This window comes from Macrobrachium nipponense, chromosome 29 (genome assembly GCF_015104395.2).
Source record: "Macrobrachium nipponense isolate FS-2020 chromosome 29, ASM1510439v2, whole genome shotgun sequence".
NCBI classification, from domain to species: domain Eukaryota; kingdom Metazoa; phylum Arthropoda; class Malacostraca; order Decapoda; family Palaemonidae; genus Macrobrachium; species Macrobrachium nipponense.
In genome coordinates this window covers 11,024,655-11,032,049 of record NC_061092.1, presented here as the reverse complement: position 1 = coordinate 11,032,049, position 7,395 = coordinate 11,024,655, and the positions used below count along the sequence as shown (strand labels likewise).

The 7,395-nt window shown below is 36.2% G+C and overlaps 1 protein-coding gene across 1 annotated transcript in view; it reads left to right on the top strand.

Annotated features, from left to right (window-relative positions):
- The window catches only part of LOC135206123 (protein unc-119 homolog B-like), a 127,725-nt gene that overhangs the window by 109,596 nt on the left and 10,734 nt on the right, over positions 1-7,395 (top strand). The gene's annotated exons all lie outside the window — the stretch shown is intronic.

The following is a 7,395-nucleotide window of genomic DNA, read 5'->3' as shown; positions in this document are numbered from 1 at the left end:
ACCATACGTCCGGCCTGTGAACTCTCTCTCTAGAGAGAATGAGAGTTTCAGCTCTGTCATTGGCTTATCCGGAGCGTCGTAAGCGACTAGCCTAGACGTCAAAAGCACGGTTGATGTGAATCTACTATAGTATGTACGTGAGTGCATGCACACATACGTCCGTCCGTCCCTGTTTGTTTGTGCACGTGTGTGTTCCGTCTTGTTTTTGTAACACCCCCCAGCCCCACCCCCCCCCCCACCACCCCCCCCCCCCCCCCACAGTCGCCCAAAAAGCAATGAGAAAAGTTGGTCGGGGGAAACACCTCCGTTGAATTCTAAAACTGCAATCTGTCTTGGAGTGGCCACTGGGACGGCGACCAGCCACCTCTTTATGTATTTTAAGTCTGGTTTCTGAGACTCAGATTCGAATATCAGCCCACCCTTCTTTTTTATTTTATTTTTTATGTATTTTTTTTTTACCCTCCTGGGAAGAAATGAAGGTTGGATTTCTTCACGAGTATCGAGGCTTGTGATTTGTTTTCGTTTTTAAGGGAGGTTTGTGGCTCTTGCCTCATTTTTTTTTTTTTCTGATTTGTGCGTAAATATTTATTTCCCATACGTGAACGTTGCGTATGATAACTTGTTTACCGAAACGTTGCATATATTTAAACAGGTTATTTTTTTAAAACGTTAAAGAGCGTGTTTATATGAATATTTAATTTGAATAGTAGGCTCGATTTAGATTTTATAATTACCTTTCTTTATTGGTCAGCCGTATTTTGACTGCAGATTTCACACTTTATTCTGCTTCAGTTTCAAAGTTAAAATCTTTTGATGTTTTTGTGTTGTGAACCGTACTATTTTATATTAAAGCTTAATTCTGTTTATTATTTTCTTCATATAAATTCAGGTATGAATAATGTCATGGGGAAGTTGAAACGATTATCCGTGAATTAAAGATAAGTAAATCCAGTGAGTTCATCACCTGATAGTTGGTGAATTGGTGGGCTGCAGCTAGAGGTTAAGCCAGACTTGTGGCTAGCGAACCCCACTCCAACATAAACCTACACTTTTTGCAACCATCCCTTCAAAAGAGAATAAGAAGTTTGGTGAAAATAGGAGCAGCAGTTTTCAAGTAATTAAAATATCCTTTCATTTCGAAATCTGTCTACTGCAATAAATGTTGGTGACAGGAAATAGATAATTATTTTAATTCACTTCACTCAATCTTTTTTTTTTTTTTTTTTTTTTTTTTGTCAGTTACCACTGATAACTGAGGAGGAACATAAAGTGGCCGATTACAAGTTGTAAAAGGGATAAAGTAGTCCTAATTGGGATTTAGATCGTCATGATGATTGCTTTCGTGTGTGGCTATGGTTGCTAGCGTGTTGCGTTGATAATGGTCCCTATCATGGAAGAGAGAGAGAGAGAAGAGAGAAAATCCTTCTGTTGGAAAAATCTAAAATCTAGAATATATATTATATATAATATATACATATATAATATATATATATATATTATATATATATATATATAATATATATATATATATATATATATATGTCTGCATTTACAGATGTAGAATTTGATTACGTTTCCATTATCTTTTTTTTTATCTCGCGGAGAAATATCTTTATCCCGTCCTGATGAAGAGAGGGAATTCAATAACGGAGCCTCCATCGTGATTCCCATTTTCTATTTCGAAGACAGCCATTGGATTCCCTTTAAGGTCTTCCTCAGGAGAGAGAGAGCGAGAGAGAGAGAGAGACGAGGAGGACGGACGTAAGACCGAGTTTATTGACGATGGGGACGACGAGTAGAGAGAGGGAGAGAGATGGAGAGAAAATCGTATTTTTGTAAGTAAAGCGTCCATATATTACTATCATAGTGGCCACTACGGTCGGACGTTTTGTACCACCTTATTACCTTTTGTAAATGAGAGAGAGAGAGAGAGAGAGAGAGAGAGAGAGAGAGAGAGAGAGAGAGAGAGAATCGTCATTCTGTAAAGTCTGCGGACTCACCATGTCCGATTTCATTTATTTTTTAATAAAATGGAAGAATACAAGTGTCCAAAATGTCTCATTAGTTTGGTTTTACCAAAAGTTTCAAGCGCGCCCCCTTTCCCCCCCCCCCCCCCCCCCCCCCTCTCTCTCTCTCTCTCTCTCTCTCTCTCTCTCTCTCTCTCTCTCTCTCTCTCTCACATATTAGCCTACAAAAATTCGTTTTTAATTTTAACTGTGCTGTCATTGGTCAAACCCATTAGAAAATTATAAATCTAATTTATTCATTAACGCCGTTAGATCAAGCACTTTCAGAGCATTAAAAAAGAATTCTTTAGCGGTGGAATATTCGTTCGAACAATTTCACTCCCCATCTGAATTAAATGTGTCTGTGTGTGTTTGTTTGTTTGTGAAACTGTCTCCTTAAGTATAACATGTTTTATGTGTTTGTTTGTTTGTGAAACTGTGTCTTCAAGTAAGACATTCTTTCTAATTTTGCTTGTTCTTCGGATGCACATACCTGTGATGTCTCCAAGAAATTGGAAATTTTTTTTTATGGGCAGGATTTACAAAAGCCTCGATCGAGGAGCATCTATGAACGCTTGGTTCAGGTAATGGTGCTCCGAGGAACTCCGATGGGTATGAGGTGTTTTTACGACCTTCTCCCTTATTAGTTGGCTCATAAATGTGGTAGGCTGCCATGGTGCTCTTTATACTACCACCACCACTACTACTACTACTGAGCTGAGAGAGAGAGAGAGAGAGAGAGAGAGAGAGAGAGAGAGAGAGAGAGAGAGAGAGAGAGAATTTTTACTACTACTACTAAGAGAGAGAGAGAGAGAGAGAGAGAGAGAGAGAGAGAGAGAGAGATCTTGATTTTTTTTTATGTTTTTACCACTAATACTGAGAGAGAGAATATTTACTATTTTTGCTATTGCTACTGAGAGAGAGAGAGAGAGAGAGAGAGAGAGAGAGAGAGAGAGAGAGATTGAATATTTTTAAAATGTTTTTACCACTAATACTGAGAGAAAATGTTTACTATTTTTACTAGTACCACTACTACTACTTCTACTACTGAGAGAGAGAGAGAGAGAGAGAGTTCTTGAAATTTTTTTGTTTTTACCATTAACACTGAGAGAGAGAATTTTTACTTTTTTTACTACTACTACTACTACTGAAAGAGAGAGGGAGAGAGAGAGAGTTCTTGAATTTTTTTATATGTTTTTACCATTAATACTGAGAGAGAGAATGTTTACTATTTTTACTACTACTACTACTATACTACTGAGAGAGAGAGAGAGAGAGAGAGAGAGAGAGAGAGAGAGAGAGAGAGAGAGAGAATGGTGCGCGTTCGCTAAAGTGGCTCCACATTTCTAACGTTATTGCTACTTCCCAAGTTTGGTTTCTATATGACTTGAAAATGTTGTTGAAGTTGAGGGAATTTTTCCTTCCACTGTCCTTTTAGTTCCTACCTTATTGCTGCTTTCCAGAATTGTGGTTTGTTTTCCAGAGAGAGAGAGAGAGAGAGAGAGAGAGAGAGAGAGAGAGAGAGAGAGAGAGAGAGAGAGAGACTGACTACAGCGTTCTCTTCCCGCCATGGTATTTTGTCAACCAAGTCATCGGTATTAGTATTGGGTTGATCGATTTTATTGAAATGCTGTTTGTGGTCCATTTTCTCTTCTGGATTTTGTCAGCGTACAAGAGTTATTTCGAGAACGTCTCATTGCATATGAGAGTCGTCTCAAGGCCACACGTAAAGATTGAAAATAGAGGAGGTCCCAGAATGCCACCTTGCAGAACTCCAGAAAATATTGGTTTACGGCTTCGAAACACATTCGTGAGCAGTAAAGTGACGTCAGATTTCTATCTTTAGTTTTGCATTTCACGTTTCTCTTTGTAGAATACTTGATTTGAAATGTGTGAATATGTTCGATGGTCGCGAAATGTTTGGAAAATTATTTGACGTGTGTGTTTCTCCTTGACATTTGGAAAGTGCAAGAGGTTTTAAAAAGGAAATTTGACATTAGTCGACAGTTCACATAGTGGTGAGTTTTCCAAAGAATATAGAAATCGACAAAGTTCAGAAAAGCACGACCAATGCTCTGGCGCAGAAGAAAGGCAAAAGTTTGTGTTTAAAGATAAATGATTTCAGCATAGTTTTTTTACTATTCATTTATTTGAATGTAAAACGTTTGTGCAGAATTTACCTACAGAAAATAGGGAATATTTGCATTAAGGTTCACGAAGGAAATCTGTAGCAAATTATAATTTAATGTAAAACGTTTGTGCAGAATTTACCATCAGAAAATAGGGAATATTTGCATTAAGGTTCACGAAGGATATCTGTAGCAAATTATGATTTATTTAGCGCGAACATAAACCGCGAAATATTAGGATTGAAAGGGTGGCTTATATTGTGAAGTGCTCTGAAATGTATTTCTTGGCTTGAAATTTAAAGTAAGTCGAAGGAAATTCAAAGGAAATAGGATATAGCATGATTGGAGGAAGCATTCAGTACCAAAATACAGAATAAGAAGAAAATGTATATTTAAGAAAACGTTGGGTTTTTTTAAGGACTATGCAAACGTTTCGTCCACCGTTTTCAAATACCTTTTTTTTCTATCTCGCCTCTTGAAGAGTCTACCGTCTTTAAAAGGCAGCCTTAGCCCCACCCTTCTTCCTTCTTCCTCCCTCCTCTTATTTTTTACGGGCCTGGGCTATAAAAGGGCATGAAATTGCGCGGGCCAGTCATAAAGAATTGCGGTATATCTTACGTTTCTGTCCCTGGTATGAATAAGTCAAGAACGATTAATCTAGATGCAAGCGCTCTCTTTCTGGTGTAGACTGTCCTCTCTCTCTCTCTCTCTCTCTCTCTCTCTCTCTCTCTCTCTCTCTCTATATATATACTATAAATAATTTAATATATATATATATATAAGATATATATATATATATATATATATATATATATAGATATATATATATATATATATATACATATATATATATATAGCATACATATATATACATATATATATGTGTGTATTTGTGTTTGATATGTATATACATACATACATTATATATATATATATGTGTGTGTGTGTGTGTGTGTGTGTGTGTGTGTGTGTGTGTGTGTGCGCGCGCGCGTGTGTGCGTGTATGTAAAACATCTGTCCCTGTGCGCTCGAATGTAAACTGTTCTCGTAGAATTGCTTTAGATAAAAGCATTTTTCAGTGATGTTCAACACACTCTTCCAAAGAATGGTGGCCTTGTATTGCAGTAATGATTTTGCAACTCTACCTTCAGCAGATTCTCAGAACTCGTTGTGTGTCATCAGTGGCAATGGCATATTTATCAGCGGTATTTTATTTAATATTTTTTATTTTATTTACTAGTTAATTAAATTATTAGGGATTCTTTCGCGCCAGAAGCGCTGTCGTGATTTCAAAAGTGTTTTTGAAAGTCCAGGGCTAAGCTTGACGTCATGAATGTTTTGTAATTGTGTCTTGCGGATGTTAATTGCTGCAAATAATTTTTGTAACGCGTTTATTTTGTAACGCCAAAATAACAACACTTTAAAAAAAAGGCGCGGGATGTTTAGAGAAATTATTTGTTTGAGATTATTATTATTATTATTATTATTATTATTATTATTATTATTATTATTATTATTATTATTTTGCTTATGGTATTGTAATGATTGATGCATATAGTTTTTTTTTTACATTTTTTTAATGTTCTTTTTCAACGGGAAAGCAGAATTATATTTATGACCTTATGAATATGAAATAAAAGAGCACTCAAACGAGTGCATACCTTCGCCAAGCCAGAAAATCCTCCAGTTATGTATGAGGTTAGAAGTCATTTTGGTTTTAACAAGAAAAAATCGACGAATGTAATAGCCAGACTCTATATACTTTTCAATCTTCACAAATTCATTTCCGAACCAAACGGACTCAAAAGTTTAACGTTTCCAGCTTAAAAAAAAAAAAAAAACGGGGGCGGGGGAGGGGGTGGGATGGGGTGGCGGGGGGGGGCGCAACTTGAACGAAATTTATTTTATGATACTTCAGCAGAGAACGGACGTGACCTCTCGAAAGTTAAGCTAAATCTGGTTCGAGTTAATTTTTCCCCCAAATGTCATGTAGACTTTAGAGAACACTTTTTTTTTCCGTTTTAATACTCTCCATCATTTTCATCCCTCAAATTCAAAAGCGTTTTTTGAATATATTCTCTTAATCAATTACTTTTTAATTTGTGTTAGAGGATTTTTTTTAATATTCTTACATTTAATGGTAATGGTATTGGCCTCCTTTTGTTCCTTTATTCATTATTAGTTTTTCAACACTACCCGGTAAGATATTAACACTATTTGCATTGAACAAAAAATATCGGCGTCTCCATCCATATATTGTCCTTCCTATGCAACTGTGCTCAATCAGATTATGAATTAAGAATCTGAAGATTTGTAATTTATAGCTCGAGTCCAATAGAACATTTCATCAACCAAATTATAAAATTAAGGATCTAAAGATTTATAATTTATATCTCGCCATGTACAACGTAACATTTCATCATCGTCGTACAACCTCCTCATCAAGCCATAAATTGAAAAGTTAAGAATTACGGTCTTAAATTCTTTATCAGATATTCATGAAGAATATTTTTTAAGGATCGATAGCGTGCCAGACATGCAGTTACTTTGCTTTTGTCGTAGACACTAGCTAGAGGCGACTATATCCGAGTATGACCACTTTTTTTTCTTTTTTTTTTTCTTTTTTGTCTGGACATACTAGGGCGATGACTTAACTTCCTACATGCATTGCAGAATTCTGGGCTGGTTCCTTACTTGGCGAAACTTTGTTCGTAATGTTTTGAAAGTGCAAAAAGTCTTTAAAGTAAAAGTTATTTTCTTTTATATTTTCCGTCATTGTGTTGTTAGTCTCTCTCTCACACACACACACACACTCACACACACACACACACACACCATCTCGAATCTCATTAGGCCTCTTTACCGCTTGCACAGCGCCGATAATGGGTGATGATGGTTAAAGTTTCAGTAACTTTTCTTTTTCACATAAATGAGTTAAGCTGCCAACTCAGCTTTCAATTTTTTCCACTTTTATCCAGGCTTGGGACCGGCTTGAATGTGTTTGAGGGCCCCTTGGAGAAGTATACGAAAAGTCATTGTACGGTTGAAGAGAATATCTTGGTAGGCGTATATGGTTGTCTTACATTCTTCTGTAGGAATGGATTCTGTATTGAATAATAATAATAATAATAATAATAATAATAATAATAATAATAGTTTATAGTTCTTTCGATTATACGCGTCGCTAACCTTGGAATAACTTTAAAAGACTTTTTGATATCGTAGAGATAAAGTTTTCTCTCTCTCTCTCTCTCTCTCTCT